General features: G+C 37.4%; 1 non-coding gene and 1 pseudogene across 1 annotated transcript; one reads left to right on the forward strand and one right to left on the reverse strand.

The window, feature by feature from the left end:
- Positions 1-6317: 6317 nt before the first annotated feature.
- On the reverse strand, positions 6318-6391 carry Trnae-uuc (transfer RNA glutamic acid (anticodon UUC)). The gene has a single exon. It is a non-coding gene; the product is annotated as a tRNA-Glu (tRNA).
- Positions 6392-17508: 11117 nt separating this feature from the next.
- LOC124983774 (periphilin-1-like) lies at positions 17509-18519 on the forward strand (annotated as a pseudogene).
- The last annotated feature ends 358 nt before the right edge of the window (positions 18520-18877 follow it).

The raw sequence follows: 18877 nt of genomic DNA on the forward strand, positions 1-18877 counted from the left end.
GAGATGACATCTTTTCCTGAACCTCATGAACCAACCTATCCTAGTAACATCAGTGATCTCAGAGCACAGAGCTGGAGCTGGGGCTGAGGGGCTGCTTGCCTAGTATGTATGAGGCACTGGGTTCAATCCTTAGCACTGCATACAGAAATAAAGGCATGCTGTCCATCTACAACTACAAAAAATAAATTTTTTTTAATCACGAATAACTATAACTATATAATAACAATGAAAAAGTTTGAAACATTGAGAGAATAATCAAAATGTGGCACAGTTTAAAAGTGAGCCCAGTGTGCTGGTTCACACCTGTAATCTCAGTGGCTCAGGAGGCTAAAGCAGAAAATCATGAGTTCAAATCTGACCTCAGCAATTTAGTGAGGCCCTGTCCCAAAATAAAAAGTGTTGGGGATGTGGCTCAGTGATTAAGGGCCCCTGGGTTCAATTTCTGGTACAAAAAAAAAAAAAGAAGAAAGAAAATGAGCACATGCTGTTGGGAAAATGGCACCAAAAGACTTGCTCAATGTAGGATTGCCACAAACCTTCAAACCTTAAAAACATGCAATATCTGCAGAGTGAAATAATGTGAAGTGCAATTTTTAAAAAAAGTTATGCCTGTATGTTTTTTTCATAAACATATATACCTATGATAAAGTTGTGGTTTTTATGTTTTGTTTGGTTTTGTTGCAGTACCAGGGATTGAACACAGGGGTGTTCTACCACTAAGCTACAATCCCAGCCCTTTTTGTTTTTTTTATTTTGAGACAAGGTCTCATTAAGTTATTGATCCTCAAACTTGTGGATCCTCCTGCCTCAACCTCCCAAGTAGCTGGAAATTCAGGCATGCACTTCTATAAATCAAAGCACAGTAAGAGATTAAGAAGTAATAATTAAATAGAACAGTTATAATAATATACTGTATTAAAAGTTATGTGAATGTGGACTCTCTCAAAATATCTTATTGTACTCTAGTCACCCTTCTTCTTGTGATAATGTGAGATGTGATATAATACCTATGTGATGAAATGAAGCGAGGTGAATGGCACAGGCATTGTGCCAGCACCAGACTCTACATTAGGGTTACTTGAACACAAGCACTATGATATCAACAGTCAACCTGAGAACCAAGTCAGCTGCTAATTGAAAAATACAAGGCAGGGCAAAGGGATGAATCATGTCCTAGGCAAGATGGAGCAGAACAGTAAAATATTTCATCATATAATACTGAACAGCATGAAATTTAAATCTTATTGTTTAATTCGGAATTTTTCATTTAATATTTTCAAATTGCACTTGAGTATAGGTAGCTGAAGGAAAAGTAAAACTATGGATAAGAGGGGCCTGCTGCACAGAGAACTCCTTTGGAACCATTCTCCAACCTCCCCCAATGTTAACATCTTGCACGACTACAGAACATCTGTCAAGAAATTGACATCAGTACACTCTTTTTTTTTTTTTTTTTTTTTTGGTGCTGGGGATCGAACTCAGGGCCTTGTGCTTGCAAGGCAAGCACTCTACCGAGTGAGCTATCTCCCCAGCCCAACATCAGTACACTCTATAGAGTTTATTTAAATTTTAGAAGTTGTGCATGTTTTTTTTTTTTTTTTGTGTGTGTGTGTGTGTGTGTGTCTATGCAGTTCTGTCACATAGGGTGACTTGCATGACCATCACCACATTCAAGATATTAAGCTCTCCCGTCACCTCAAGACTCTTCCATATCACTTTATAGCTTCACCCATCTCCTGACTCCTCCATAGCACCACTTTATAACCACACCCATAGTCTCTCTCCCATGCCTGACTCCTGGCAACCACTCTTCTGTTCTTCACTTATATTATGTTATTTGAAAAATGTTAAAGTAAATGGAATCATCCCATATATATCCTTTTAAGAACGCCTTTTTTCATTCAACATAATTTCCTTGAGTTTCCTCTATGGTGTTGTATATATCCATAGTCCATTCCTTTTCTATTGCTGAGTAGCAGCTGTAGTAGTTCCATAATATGGCTATATCACAGTTCATTTAACCATTCACCCACAAAAGGACATTTGGATAGTTTACAGTTTAGGGCCATTGTAAACAAAACTGTATGAGCATTCATGTAACAAGTTTTTGTGTGGCAGTAAATCATATTTCTGGATATATGGCCAAGAATGTACTGCTGGATTGTATGATAATTCCAGCTTTTATTTTGACAGGTGTTGCCAAGTCGTGTGGTCTGAATTTCCCTTTTATATTGAGTTGCACCTACAGTTATCTCAGGGATTCTTAGTTGACTCTGACAAAGCCTGGTTGTGTACACTTATTTTAAGGAAAATAATGAAGTTCTTTTTTAAAATTTCAATTCAAATTTGTTACAAATCCTACAGGAATCAAAGTTTAGTATGAATGTTTCACTTTTATAAGCCAGTAACTTATGGCTCCAACCCAGACCCTGAAGAATCCAAGGATCCAACAGGACATGCCTACCTAGCATGTCCTCCTGGCATCACAATGATGAACACAATGTATTCAAAATTGAACTCAGTCATCTCCCACCCACCCCATCCTGCTTCAAGTTTATTCCCTATCCTGCCTTTCCATTATTGGCCCAACAGAATCAAGCATCAAGATAAATTCTTTCCTCTACCTTATACCTTATTCTCTAAGCAATCAAAAAATTCTCTTTCTTCTGCTTCCTTGATAGCCCTTACCTGACCCACCTCCATATGTACCTCCTGCCTTCCTTTATCTTGGCTTTTCATTATTTCTCTTGTATGACAATAAGTTTTCAGAGAATGAAACAGTAATTTCTCAAAGAATGGTTTGCAATCTATAGTCCTTCTAAGAGCCCATGAATTAATAACAAAAAGAGGCACTATTTTTTTCATTTTTTGTGAACTAATGATGTAAAATCCTATATATTTTATTTTCATATACAACAAAGGATTCATTATAATAATCAACTAAGTTACTAAGGGTTACAATAATGTTGCATTAATAAACTAAAATTATATTAGTAGGATTCTCTGATAAAAATAAGTCTGACTGAATGCAATGTTATTGTACATAAAGAGTTGGAATTTCCCTAATTTTCAGAAAGAATGCCTTCTGATTGTGTTGTGGTTTTCAGTTCCTGCTTTTTTACTTTTTAATTATAACTTCCCATATATGCAGATTTATACACTATGGTTTATGCTTATAACTATACTTAAAGATAAATTTTAATTCAAATACTAATCATTCAGGGCTGGGGTTGTAGCTCAGTGGTGGAGTGCTTACCTCACACATGGGGCACTGGGTTTGATCCTCAGTACCACATAAAAATAAATAAAGGCATGTGTCCATCTACAACTAAAAATATTTTTTAAAAATAATCATTCATAACTGATGCTAAAGTTAATGTACATATAATCCTCCAAACTTGTTTTTTTTTTTTTAAAGTAAATTTTTACCTTAATGACTCAGTACTTTTTCTTCAGGAATATAACAACAGCTGGGGCATGGGAAGTTATGGAATCATTACTTTTCCTTGAAAAATGGACCACAGTCAAAAAAGTGAGAACCTCTGTCTATGATCATCTCACCTTTAATTCCAGCCTTCCTTCTTCAAACATACATACACTGTCTCTTTAGTCTGTACTGCCAAAAAGTGATCTGAGATCTTTGCTAATACAATATACAATCATGTCATTTTTTCCTTTTTGGTGTGTGCGTGGTACTGAGAATTGAACCCAGGGTCACTCTACCACTGACCCATGTCCCAGGCTCTGAATCCTTCTCGCTTCCTGTTTCACCACGTGATATTCTTTCATGTGTTCCTGCCATTGTGATGCCATCTTCCATGAGGCCCTCTCTAAAGGCCAAGCAGATTGGGCCACCTGATGTTGGACTTTCAGTCTCCAAAACTGTGAGCCACATAAACCTTTTTTAAAACAAAGTATACAGCTTCAGATATTTGTTATAGCAACAGAAAACAGATTAAAATATAGTTTATCAGATTTTCCTATTTTTGATGACCTTGACGGTTTAAAGAATACTCGGTCAGGTATTTTATAAAACAATTTTTTTAATTGGATTTGTCTTAGGTTTTTCTCACGATTAAACTAAAGTTATGTGTTTAAAGGAGGAAGACCACAGGAGTAAAGTATTATTTTTATTGTATCATAACAAGGAAACATACTGACAATGTGCCTTATCATTGTTGATGTTAACTTCAATCTGCAGACTGAGGAAGAATTTGTCAGAGTTCTATACTATAAAATTATTATTTTCCTCTCTTTTCATACTGTGTTCTTTAGAAGGAAGTCACTATGCATAGCCTATACTCAAGGAATAGGAAATTATGCTCTATTTCCTTGAGTGTAGAATATCTATATAAAATATTTAAAATTCTACATCAGAGATTTATCTATTTGCCCCTTCCTTTATTTTTAAATATTTACCTCTGTCTGGAATGCTAAAATAACAAAACAACTTTAAAATTTTCCAATGACTTAGTACACATTTTATTTCTTCTTCATTCCAAAATATCAGCTATGGTTCAGCAAGTGCCTCTGCTCCACATAATAACTCAGAAACCCAGGGGCACTTAACCAATGAACCCTTTTTTTTTTTTAAATATTTTATTTAGTTACAGGGTCTTGATGAGTTGCTTAGTGCCTTGCTAAGTTGCTGAGGCTGGCTTTGAACTTGTGATCCTCCTGCCTCAGCCTTACGAGCCTCTGGGATTACAGGTAAATGCCACTACTCCTGGCACAGGTAGCTGCATCTTCTGAAACATACAGCTTCATCAATTGCCAAGGCAGAGGAAAAGCTCTGGAATGTTTCACACCAGCAAGTAAAGGTGTCAACTTAGCAATGCCATTTCTACCCATAGTTCATTGACCAGATTTAGTTTAACATAGATGTGCCTAAATACAAGGGGGTGAGAAAGTCTAATGCCTTCCCCCACCATCCCCACCCCTGTGCCTGGAAGGAGAGAGAATCAGACATGAATGAGTAGTAGTTCTATCACAAGTCTCCTACCCCAATTGCCCACAAAACAAAATCCTTTCTCCAGTTACTATTCAGCTGAAATGCTATGAACCTTCACTACCTGTTCCAGACTTAACTTTGGATCCCACCCAAGACTCCATTAGCACTTTGTATATATCAATGTTAAAACAACAAGTATGTTAGATTGTAGCCATGCTTTTTACCTTGGTATCCTCAGCATCAATGTCTTTTACATTGAAAAGAGTCAATAAACTTTTACTATTTATTGAATTAATTGAGTGGAGGAATTTTTAAAATTTATAACCAAATGTTTCACTGTACCTTCTTCTATAATAAAATTACCTGTATGGAATTTATTGGCAATTCAAGTAGAATTTTTTCCCTCATTAATTTTAAATGAGGGGCTGGGATTGTGGCTAAGGGTAGAGCACTTGCCTAGCATGCCTGAAGCACTGGGTTCGAGTCTCAGCACCACATATAAAAAATGAATAAAATAAAGGTCCATCAACATCTAAAAAATATATTTAAAAAATTTTTAAATGAAGTATTTAATCATAACTTTAAATAGATTTTTACCTAGATTGGAATAAGAAATTCTGGGTCTCAAACACAGAATTTTATTTCTAATTTACTTTGAAGGGATAAATTAAATGTATATTTAAAAATTATTCTTTCTTTTTTAAACTGTAAGCTACCTTTCATAATTTCTCTCTCTCTTTCTCTCCCTCTTTCTCTCTCTCTATCCCCCCATACCTCTCTCTCTCGCTTTTTTTTCCCCCCAATAATATACTTTAAATTCAGTGGGCCTCTAGCACTGAGCTACATCCCCAGTTGTTTTGTAATTATCTATAATTTGTGTCCTGTGCCTGACCAGTAATTATCTTTTAATTGTTCAGAAAGGACATCTTTATGTTGTTAGTGATTAGTTTTTGTTGTTGTTATTGTTTGTTTGTATTTTTTTTACTTACAATTTTTTTCTTGTATTGAGCGTAGAACCTAGCTAGAGGTGCTTTACCACTGAGCTACATTCCCAGCCTTATTTTAAAATTTTGAGACAGGGCCTTACTAACTTGCTTGGGGCCTCACTAAGTTGCTGAGGCTGGCTTCGAACTTGTTACTTTCCTGCTCGGCCTCCCATGTTGTTGGGATGACAAATGTGTACCACTGTGCTTGTTGTTGGTTTTTATTTGTAAGTTCTATTTGAAAGTTTTTATTTGTATGCTTTTAACTTGCTTACCTCATTTGTAATGTCAGAATTGTATTTTAACACATGGTCAAGAAAAGAGAACACCTTAATCACCTTAATTGCAGGTGGAATCTTTTTTTTTTTTTTTTTTTTTTTTTTTTGTGGTGCTGGGGATTGAACCCAGGGCCTTATGCTTGAAAGGCAGGCACTCTACCAACTGAGCTAACTCCCCAGCCAACTCATTTGGTTTTTTTGTTGGAGATAAGTTCTGGCCTTGTTGCCCAGGTTGGCCTCCAACTCCTGGGCTCAGGCAATTCTCCTGCCTCAGCCTCCCAGGTAGTGGATACTACAGGCATGTGCCAACTTGCCCAGCAGGAATGCATTTTTTAATACAATGATTAACCATATTTGCTTAGTGACTACATCATACAAAAGAGTGTGCTTCTCACTGGAATGGTAGAGGAGAAGATTTAAAGGAGAATAAGATCTTATAGAGCTCATTATGACAAATATAAAGACAGTATAAAAGCAAACCACAATAATAGGCAATAGAGTCATACATAACAAATGATCGCTATATTTGTGTCATAACACTAAGTTCTCTGAGCTCAAGTATGGTACTCAGAGGAGAAGGGAGAGAAACTAGAGCTAAGAGGAATAGTTAGAAAGCCATGTTCATAGCCCAGTCATGAAATTCAGATCTAAAACAAATTACACACTTCATAGCACAAAGACAACATCTAGCTTGCACTGTGACTGAATTCCTTGCATAAGGAAAATGTTTTAAGTGTATTTTTTTATGTTTAGGTGTTTTATTCCTGTTGTTTTTCACAAAATTAGTAATTGTGTATGTGTGAACTTTTCTAGAAGACAGTGCATTTATGAGGAAAACAAAAATATTTTGACTTCCTAGATGCAAAAATATATATTCTTTTTTTAGTAGATTAGAATTTATCATAACTGAACATCAGTTTGAATTAGTAGTCAAGGAAACTACAAATCCCTGATTTGTAGTTCAATCAAAGAGAATTTAATGAATATACTTTGGACAGAACAAATAGGATTTATATGGAAACTTAAAAATCATACCTGATACAGAAATGAAATCCTGAAAGGAGGAAATAAAAACAGGAACATTTCCATTTCTTTGCAAACAGCTGCATTTCATCACGTTTGAGAAATTTGTTAATTATTTTGTTATGATTTCTCAATGTTGAATCACCAGTTATTGTGTAAATTAAGAAAGAATTTTTGTAATGTGACCAAAGTGGGAAAGAAATTATTTGTTTAAAATGTAGAAGGAGGAAGTGAAATTCAGGCAAAGTTCTAGTTAATTTGACCCTGAAATCTTAAGGTGACAGAACTAATAGAGTATTGAAAAAACATTCATGGAGAAATCAAAAACCCTCCAGAATTCCTTAATCTGTTGCTCAACAATAAGGATACTTAATAAAATAGGCTCTAGGTTATCAATGGCATTGCCTAGTACTAGACCAATCTCTTAGAGATCACTCACACCTTTAAAATAAATAATATATATATGTACATACATATATATGTATAAATATATATATAATGAGTTTGCACAACTATATCAGGAACTGAAATCAGAAAAGGGGTAAATGATGAAGTTACAGTGTGCCAAGGGGTAAGAATTTCATTAGAATTTATTCCCCTTTAACTTCAATTTTTACAAGGCAGTGTGGTAGATTTAAAAGAGGATGGAACTGACCTGAGTCCAAATTCCAACTCTGCCACTTACTGTGTTTCTTTGAGCAACTTGTTAGCTCTATGAGGTTTATATTATTCATTTATATGGAAACAATACCTATAAAACCCTTGTGAGAATTATACTGTTTTTTTTTCCTTTTGTTTTGCTTTTTTGTTTGTTTGTTTGTTTGTTTGCTTTGGTACCAGGGACAGGGTCTCACTGACTTGCTTAGGGCCTTGCTGAGTTGCTGAGGCTGTCTTTGAACGTACAATCCTCCTGCCTCAGCCTCCGAGCTGCTGGGATTACAGGCATGTGCCACACCCCACCACCTCCCTACTCAGTTAGAATTATACTATTTATTAAGTGATTATCACTTTGTAAGCATTCAATAAACAAAAACCTGGGTTTACTGGGGATTGAACCTGGAAGCTCTTTACCACTGAGCCACATCCTCAGCCCCTTTTCTTTTATATTTTAGGACAGCCTATCACTAAGTTGCTTAGGGCTTCACTAAGTTGCTAAGACTGTCCTTGAACTTGTGATACTCCCACCTCAGCCACCTCTCCTGGCAAGATACATTTCTGCAGTTTGGATGGTGTCAGAAGACCCAGGAAGGAAATTCTCTTCTCTGTTTGATCTAATTTTCAATAAGCAGGAGCTTAAATTGGAGGGATGTTGAGCCCTAAAAAAACAGAAAGTGATCATCAATATTTGGAAATAAAAATACACTGGTCTGGATATTACAAACCCAAATTACGTACCATTTCCTAGCAACCCATGCACCTCAAGGGGCAACAAAATGCTGGGTGCTTGTGGGTTGGGGTCAAGTTCTGCTCCTGTGGCAGAGGATGTTCTCATAGGCCACTCTGGCCCAGGGTACAGAAGCTTGGGATGCCCTTCTGTTTTATGAAAGGTAGTTACACAGCCAAAGGGCAGGTCCACAAGTTGAGAGAAAAATTACTTCACCCTAACCTTTCCACATCTGGTCTTCTCTGGAGAGCCACAGTTGTTGTCCTACCCCCTGCATATTCTCCTAACATCATCCACAACAGGAATGAAACTAGATCCTCTGCACCCCTAGCCAGACCCCACAAGGGAAGCACCAGCTGAGTATTGAGTAGGATGCAGTTGCTGTAACCATGCACTTGAAGGTCCTTAATGACTTTAAATAAGTAGCACTGCTGTGCGTCAAGTGAATATTGATGCCCTGGACAAAATGTACTGTTAACACAAAATGATTTCCTCTGTTAATACAGACAATTTTGATTTTCTTGGGTCATCCTAATCAGAATGAGTAAGTCTAGATCAAACAGGATAGTAGATGTAAATTTGCTAAACTATAAGTGGACACAAGGATATCACTTTGCTTTATTTTTCTTAAGCAAACGAATTTCACTCTAAGCTCCATTTCCCCTGAATGTGAGGCAATTATAATCTTTTTAAAACTTTTTAAGCAGACTCCCTGATCAGGATTTCCCAAGAATCTCAAGAAACTACAAAGTCAGAAAACTCAGGGGAGACTTCAAAGCTTCAGTCTGCCATGGTCACATCAGTAAAACTCATAGGGTAGTTATTGACCAAAGACTGGAGCTCCTTTTCTGAGCTCTTTGGCTCCCCAGGTATGTTTAGTTTCCCCAGGAGCTACCTGCCTTCCAACAAACCTCTTGCCATCACCCTGGACTCCAAAGAGTGGAATGGAGGACTTCTCTTAACACTTCTATTAAATGAGTCATTAATGTAACCTTATTTAGAAAATACCAAGAGCTGCTTTTTTATTATAGCATCTCTGTTTATTCTATGAAAGTATATTTTCTGTTATTGCTCCAAATTATTAATTAAGGTTTTTATTTTATTTTGCATTGCCTGTTTCCTCTAAGTTCCTCTTCTCTAAATGTTTATTTCAATCTTTCCTATCAGATGACTTTCATCAAGTATCTGATTGACTGTATATATGGCTTAAGCACTAAAGAACTAAGTGGAAAATCTGTGATGGGTCATACCACAGGCAATTGAACAAAACCAGACATTTGATTGTGGGCTCCAAATATTAGTGTCTATGGGTGTTTTCTCTTGGATCAGACATTTGCCCCAGAAAAGAATCCTATTGACTCCTGCCTGGCAAATAATTTGTCATCCAGATCAGTAGGGGCAGGTGGAGAGCTAGGGAACTAGCTGCTGGCTCAGAATGCAGAGTTTTACTTCATCTCTCTGTTTGCCTTATGGCCTGTAGCCCTGCCCTTAGGGCTGCCTTTTCCTTTTTTTCTTATATTATGGTGCTGGGGATCAAACCCATGGCCTCAAGCATATTAGGCAAGTGCTCTACCACTGAGCCACACCCCCAACCCTTTTTTTTGTGCCTTGAGTCTCAAATCCACACTCTCTGATTCATCCTCTCCAAAAAATGATCTTTGCATCCTTCTTTCCTTTGGGCTAAGAAGGAACAGCAACCTGCTTTCCTGGCCAAGGGGAGAAGATCTGAGAGTTGAACTGCTCCACCTATATTTCCAACCAGTCTTCCTATTCTTAGTCCTGCCATTCACTCCTGCTTCAGGGTAGCCTAGTCTTTTCATAGTTCTAGGGCAAAAGCCAGCTTGCTTTCTGTTGACTTCCCCTTCTACAGGCACTGGGTTGTCAGGTTTCCCCAGTTGTCCTAAATTATCACTCATCCCCACTGGATTACAAAATTCTATTGAAGTTTCTCATTTGTTGTCATCTCTTCTGCTTTTCCATTGCCCTTGTTGCCTTAAGAATTTTAAACCTTTTGTTGCTGTTTTAATGGGATTTGGAAGAGAGAAGAGATAATCCTGTATGTCTGCCACCATTTTTAACAGCGGTTTTATAGCATATTCTTTACATCATAAATTGTGGTAGTCTCAGCCTTTAAGAATGATTTCTCTTTGGGAGAGTAGTCAAAAGTCTGAGAGATCCTTAGTCAAATTCCCTTTCCTAGGCCTGAAGTCCCCAGCATTCATCATAATTAATTATTTTTTCTCAATTTTTTTGGGAAATAACCTTAATAAATTATTAATTCTGAACAATTAATAAGTTATTATTCATTGTAATAGGACAAACTTATCTGGGATCTAAAACATATTTTTTAAAAGACAAAATGCATATATTGCATCAAATAAAACATGTAGTATACACAGAACTTCTGGGAAAAATATTTCTGCCCCCAAATCATACCTACTTGGCTCTTTTATTTTTAAATACCTTGTTTATTATTTTAAGTGAAATAATAACAATGTTAATCAAATGTTAGCACTGTCCATAACTCTTGCCCTTGAGGAAATAACGCAAGGGGATTAAAAATACCTCTTGCCTTCCAAGCAGTCACACTATATCATTGTTATCAAATTGGCTCTGGGTGGCAAGAAATTATAAGAGCATCACTGTTCAAACATTTATTCAAGAAAAGTTCATCTTACCAGCGGAAGGCTGAAACCAGTACAGATAATAACAGGGTGTTCTCAAGTATTGAGTTAGGAAGAGTACAAAGGGGACCAGAGACTAACTTTTAACTGATTCTTATGTCTTTGGTTCCTAAAAATCTGCTGATTTATTATTTTTAAATTTTATTTTATTCTATCCTATTCTATTTTATATTTGTAGTGCTGGGGATTGAACGTAGGAGTGTTCAAACTCTGAAATATATCCCCAGCTCTTTTTATTTTTTATTTTGAGACAGGGTCTTGCTAAGCTGTTGTGGCTGGCCTCAAACCTGCAATCCTCCTTCTTTAGATTCCCACCACAAAAAAATAATAATGAATAAAAAGTAGGCATAGTCTGAACAATGTGATCATTCTTGATTTTTGAATAGGATTCCCAGTCAGTTAGAGTCAAAGCTGGTAACCTTTCAAGGCCAAGTGGAAAGAAACTGTCATTGATACAAAATAAGGATAACCATAGAATGATGACCTTTTATGTGGCTAAGAATCTTTCTTCATAGGCATATCCAGAGCATAGTTCTTTTTGAGTTCTGGTCGTGTTGTTTTTAACAATTTTTTTTAACCTTTCTTCTTTTGTGTATTTTATCACTGAGTCACATCCCTAGATCTCTTATTATTTCTTTAGCAGAAATTTCCAGTGATAGAATTGCTCAGTAAAAAATTAGTAGGCATGTCTTTTTTTACATTATGCAAAAAGAACCTTCTGTCCTATTAATAATTCCAGGGTCTCCAACGACGTAAGCAAATGAGAAACAGAATGCTTTATTTCATGTCAAAAGGAAGAGAATGAAGAGGAATTTCCCCCCAACAATCACATATATGGATTCTTGGAAAATAACTTCTGGTATGCTTTCCTCAGTCTAACAGAATAAAACTGGCTAAATGTAATGAAATTCCAATGAACACCCTTTTCATTCCACATGACCTGTCTTTCAGCTTTGTTGCAAAATAACATCTATCAAGCTGTAGCTTATGCAAAGAAGGTTGTCAGTGACTAAGACATTAGCACATGTTATGTTTTAAGGATTAAATGTGGAAACTGTTTTACCCTATTGTTGATAAATGCAGTGAGATAAAACTTTCAGAGTCATTATGAAACTGAAAGTTGCAGTTTGGGGCATGTGCTACACAATATAACCTCCATTCCTGAAGAGGTGATCAACTTTAACTGAACTGATTGAGAATCTTGGTCTTTTACTCCTCTGTTGATTTCAGGGGATTCCTGGAATTTAAAACATTCTCCACGCTCTACTAGTTCCTTCTCTTATCTTGAAACTATTCGTAGAATAGTAAATGTGCCATGCACATAACTCAACAGTTATGTTCAGCATTCTGTGCCCTACAGAGGCCTCTGAGGAGGAGCAAATCACCTTGTATACTCATCTCCATTTAATTGATAGCAGGACCTGTGTCTACTTGTAGCCTGTGTTATTTATTGATAAGATATTTTGTTCCCACAAAGAACTTTAGGTACACACACTACAGTGCAGATATGTTTTAACGTTTGTTTCTGTGTTTCCCTTTTCTCTGCAGGGTGGCATGGAAAACTCATTGTCAAAACCAAGACCTCACTCAGTATACTCAGGGCTGTGGAGTGTAACTGCAAAATTTTCCTTCTTCAGCTCATTTTGTCTCTTTGCCACTTTAAGGAAATAGTAGTTAATTGAAAGGTCACACTCCCATTGTTTCCTCTTCAAACAAATAGCATTTTTGCAAAAGCAGGTGCAAAATATAGCCTTTCTCATGAGAGCTCTAATGTTCATTAATGTATGTATTATTTGATAGTGACCTCCCATTTTTAGCTTGCTAATAAAGCTAATGCTGGTGAAAATTTTCTGCAACTTTGATTGTTAAATACATCACCAGTTCAGTTTTTCATTAATGAAATAATTCAGACTTAATCTTAAATTATCAAAGTATTTCCCAATATTACATAAAATACAAAAAAAGTCTATCTGAAATACATTGATCTTAGGCAAAATCCAAACTGCATAACATCAAATGCCTTTCATCCACATAGTCAAAAGTAGGAAAAATAACCCCTCTGTTGAGCAGTATAAGAGTAGATGCCAAGTGGCTAAAGATGGATACTGAAGAATTTTGTTTGCACAAAGTGTGTGACCTTGAGTTTACATATTTTCATAGATGTTGCATTTATACAGCTTTACAAACAGACACACAAAATATCAAACTGTTTTAAATCTTTAAAGAACACTTACCAGTATCTCACTAATCATGAAGGCGTTAAGGAGGGATTAAATGGATTGTTGCTGTTCCCCAATTCTTTTAACTTAGATTCATGCATTTCATCTAAATCTGAGACAGATAAGCTAGCATTACTAATTAACCACAGAGTGAAATTATGCATACTGTAAAAATTCAAACATTATCATTAAATGGTTTCATCACATATTTTGTCTGTCCTTGTTTAGACCCAGCTAGGTCTGGAGAAAAAAATCACATATATTAGAAAAAGAAAAAAGAAAAAGACTTGGCACTCTTAATGTCTTCTATATTCTCACCTGCACTAAAAGCCAAATATTGCTAGAGAAAAATCCACAAGCATGCTAATACATCTTGCTTTGATTTACCTCCTCTGTTCTCAGACGATAATCTGGCCTCATATTCCATCAAAAGAAGAGACCCCTTCAAAGAGGAAATACAAGGTTCTTCCTTCTGCCACAAAACAGCAGTCACACCTTCCCCTTGCTGACCCTCCTTTCCCTCCCCACTGTTTCTGGGATGAAGGGCCTTTGCCCCTGGCAAAGGCAACATCTCCACATGCAGCCTCCATCCCATCCCTCTCACTACTCCAAGCTAGGCTGAGTGTCTCCCTCTCTCCTCTGTCACCTCCATCACTGTACAAAGGGCCCCAGCATCCTCCCAACTTAGAGAACATTTCACTGACTCTACACAACCTTCCAACTACCTCCTCATCCTCTGCTCCCTCTATGGCAAGACTAGTAGGGGAAAAGCACATCCTCACTCCATGCTCTTCAGCTCTTTCCAATCTGGCTTCTGTCTCACTCAGCTACATCTGTTGCCCTGGGACTTCTCCCATGACTCCTGGGTGCGATTCTAGGGATCATCTCTCTGCTCTCTGCTCTTCCTACTTGATCTCTCATCAGCATTTAGCACTTCATATCACTAGTGTACATGGGAGTATTCAAGTGCTTATTTTTACTTAATACAGTAATTGTTCTATTTTATTATTACGTTATTATGCTTTTTCTCTTTCACCTTCTCCTTGCTTACATCCACCTCACAGACTTCTTCTCGGTCCATCTTGCCCACTCTTTCTCTGCTATTCCATTTCTAAATGTGTGAATGTCCCAAAACTAAAGCCTATAACCATTTGATAGAGTACAAATTTTACTTATTCATTTATGGTAGTCCCCGCTTGTCCATGATTTCACTCTTGATTGTTTCAGTTATCCATGGTCACCTGTGATCTACAAATATTAAATGGAAAGTTCCAGAAGTAAACAATTGATAAGTTTTGATTTCATGCCATACAGAGTAGTGTGATGAAATCTCACACAGTCCTGCTTTGTCCTGCCTGGGACATGAATTATCCCTTTGTCCAGCATACCCACCCTCCTGATCATTAGTCATTTAGTTGCCAACTCAGCTATCAGATTAACTGTGGGAGTATTCAAGCACTTATTTTTACTTAATACAGTAATTGTTCTATTTTATTATTATGTTATTAATTTCCTACTTTCTAAATCTTAAATTCATAATTTATAAAACAGGTATACATATAAAATTAAAAACATAGTACATATAGGGTTCAATATTACCTGTGGGTTCAGATATCCACTGTGGGTCTCTAAATATACACCTTGTGACTAAAGGACAACTAATCTTCTCAACACAATATAACTTCCCAAAGGACAATTTTACCACTTGTTAAAAGCATTGAATTGGGCTGTGGGAGTGGAATAGCTCAGTGGTAGAGCAATTGGCTACCATGCAGGAGCCTCTGGGTTTGATCCCTAGCATCACAAGAGAAAAACAAAAATAAATGAAGAGTAGGCCTTATCCTCCCTGATCATCCCAATCTTCTCTCCTTGGGTTGAGAAGGAACAGCAAGCTGTCGTCCTGGCCTGAGGGAGAACTGCTGAGAGTTGATCTGCTCCACACAGACTTCCACCAGCCTTCCTGTTCACAGCCCTGCCGTACACTTCTGCCTCAGAGTGACCTTAATCTTTTCCAGTTGTAGGAGAAAAGCAGCTTCCTTTTCATTGATGTTCCCTTGTGTAAGCGTTCATGAGTCAGCTTTCCCCATCATCCTAAATTACCACCATCTCCTCTGGATCATGAAACTGTATTGAAGTTTCTTTTCTATTGCCGTCTTTTGTGCTTTTCCATGGCCCTTGATGTCTTATGTCTTTAAAAAATTTTTGGTGTTTTCATGGGATGTGGAAGGGAGTAGAGACAGAACTGTCCCCTAGTACATTCTGTGGAATATCATTAATCATCATAAATCATAAATTATCCTAAGGATGATTTCCTTTTGGGGGAATAATCAAAAGTCTCAGAGAACCTTTGTCAAATTCACTTTTCTGGCCTGGAGTCACAACAACTCAATAATATAATTAATTATATTTTTCAATTATTGGGGAAAATAAAACAAACTAAGAGCAATTAATAAATTATTATCCATTGTAAAGGGCCAAAATTATCTAGGATCTATAAATATCTTTTCTAAAAGAAAAATGCATGTATTTCATCAAAGAAAGCATGCAGAATATACAGAACTTCTGGGAAAATACCTCTGCCCCCATCATGCCTACTTGCTGTTTTATTTTTAAATAACTGGTTCATTATTTCAAATGAAATAACCAAAGTTTGAATGGTTTCCCTGATAAGTGAACGATGATACATAATGGGGGTGGGGGAGAGAGAAGAATGGAGGAACTTTACGTAGAGGGAAATGAGAGGGGGCTGGGTATGAAAAATGGTGGAATGAGATAAACATCATTACCCTATGTACATGTATCATTACACGAATGGTATGAATCTACATCATGTACAACCATAGAAAAGAAAAGTTGTACCCCATTTGTGTACAATGAGTCAAAATGCAGACTGTAAAAATAAATGAAGTAATAAAAGTATTAATTGAATGTAACCATTTCCCATAACTCTTGTCCCAGCCAAAGGACTGTGGATATAGCTCAGTGGTAGAGTGCTGGCCTACCACACATGGGTCCCTATGTTTGATCCCTGACATGAAAGAAAGAAAGAAGAAAGAAGAGAACAGAGATATAGAGGTATAAACACTTCTTCCCTTTGAAGTAGTCACAATATGTCATGCAGGGTATCATTGCTATCAGTTTGGCTCTTGGTGGCAAGCAAATATTTGCTTATTCTATCCCTAAAACATTAAGTCCATAATTGTTCAAACACTTGAGAAGAATTAACCTCATCACATGATAATATGCATGTTCTGTTTGTTTTTTCCCAGTACTGGGAACTGAACCCAGGGCCTCACACATTGCTAGGCAAGTGCTACCACTGGGCCACATCCCTACCCATAGTTGGATATTCTTAAGGACTGAGTTAGGAGAGATACAAAGGGGACCACATACTGTCTCTTTTAACCATTTCATTCTCTTTGGATCCCCAAAATTTGTCTCACTCTTTATTATTAAAGACTCAAAGGTAGGCCTATTCTGAACAAGATGATTATTTTCTATTTTTGAACAGGATTCTCAAACACTCATTCACACCCAAAGCCAATAACCATTAAAGGTCAAGAAGAAAGAAACTTTCCCTCATGTGAAATAAGGGTAACCACAAAATGATACCCTTTGATGTGTCTCAGAATCCTTCTTCCTAGGCAGATCCAGAGCACAGTTCTTTCTGAGTTCAGGTAGTGTTGGTTTGTTTTCTGAGAGTGTGCAAAGCCTCCTGAGATGATTATTTTTGAAGGTAGCACTTGGTTGGATAAAGGTGTTGATGTAGGGTTCAGTTTTAAAGTCCTATTGTTTTGTAAGTGACCTCTTATGTTCTAACGTGGAAACGGGAGGCAAAGCATTGTGGAGGAGGAGTTGGGAAAGTTGTTCACATGAGCCTTATTGATGATGGTGAATCACTGATTTTTAACAATATAAAGCTTGGGACAGTGGTGGCCAGCAGATGACTACATGCACCCATCTCCCGGTGACCCAGAGGGGTGGCTTGAAGAAGAGATGAAATGTGCTCTGAGGGACCCTATGATTATGAAAGAGAGAACCAGTACCTCCTCCAAGTCACCACGATGACAGCTAGCATTCAGTAGTTAGTGCTGTGCCCAAGAAACCACCACTGCTAGACAAACCTGGTGAAGGAAGCTCCAGGAGATACTCTGGTCATGTTGACTACTGAGAAGATGACGAGGGCCACAGGTTTTCTCACCACCAAAGAAGTGGTTCACCTCACAGAGGAGATGCATCTGGCTATTCATGGACAAGAGATGATGGTTCTGCACACCAACAGCTTGAGGACAGGGACATGAGGGATGAATTTAGAGGAACAATTTCCACACATCCCATTTGCTACAGACCTGTCTCCTCATCAGTGGGATGCTCCTGTTTGCAGACAATCACCAGCAGGTTGAAAGGACTCTCCACGCAGGAGATCTGGCTCTGGGCTCAATAGAAGCAGCTACTCTCCAGCACAAAGAAAACACACTCTTTCCATCAGTCTCTTAGAAGTGAACAAAGACTTGACCTGCCTTTGCAAACATCAGGGGACATTTTGCCTCAAGTGTCAGGCAAACCCAGGAGGCTACCTGAAAAGGAACTTGCTGCGGCTGCAAGCAAATGCACTGCTGAATATCTTGAGAGCTCACATGAAAAAAGCTTGCCTGAAATTTCCGAGTTTGAGGCAGGATCCACAGCACTATTATTCATTGAGCAGCCAGGAGAACCAGAGTCACATGCCACAGTTGGCACAGAATTATCTGAAGACAGCTAACCAGTCACTCTAAAGCAATAGCGTCACAACCCAAGGAGATGGAACACGTTGACCAGCAGGACTGGAAATTTGGGATGGTGCGAAAATGCTGCTTGAAAATGATCCTTCATTAGAAGAGTCTATAGAGTTTGCACTGAGGTAGAATTTGCCTGTAGCACATGAGCGCTGTGCTGAATAACTCAAGTGTTTCCCTGCAGGTTATAACACTTCTCAAGATTTTGGAGAGCCTTTTTAGAAGGTGTATTGCTCTGACAAAAATAGATTAAATAAAAATATTTCTAGATTTTTTTCCCCAATTTTCCAGTCCTTAATATATGGAATTTTTGTAATGATGAGAAATACTTATGCTAGCTGATCACATTTTCATTAGCAAATAAACATCTAAAACAGTCTGTTTAAGATATGTTAATTAGAAGTTTGTTATTTGGGAATTTGTTTTTGTTTTTTTGGGTTCTTTTTTGATTTTTTTATTTTGTTTTGTTTTGTTTTGTTTTTGTAGAGCCTTCTAATCTATACCCATTCCTCATCATCACCCTCCACCCAAATGATGATCAATTAATAGTTTAAGCTTGGACAACCAGTCCTGGGGTATA

This window comes from Sciurus carolinensis, chromosome 4 (genome assembly GCF_902686445.1).
Source record: "Sciurus carolinensis chromosome 4, mSciCar1.2, whole genome shotgun sequence".
Taxonomy (NCBI): Eukaryota; Metazoa; Chordata; class Mammalia; order Rodentia; family Sciuridae; genus Sciurus; species Sciurus carolinensis.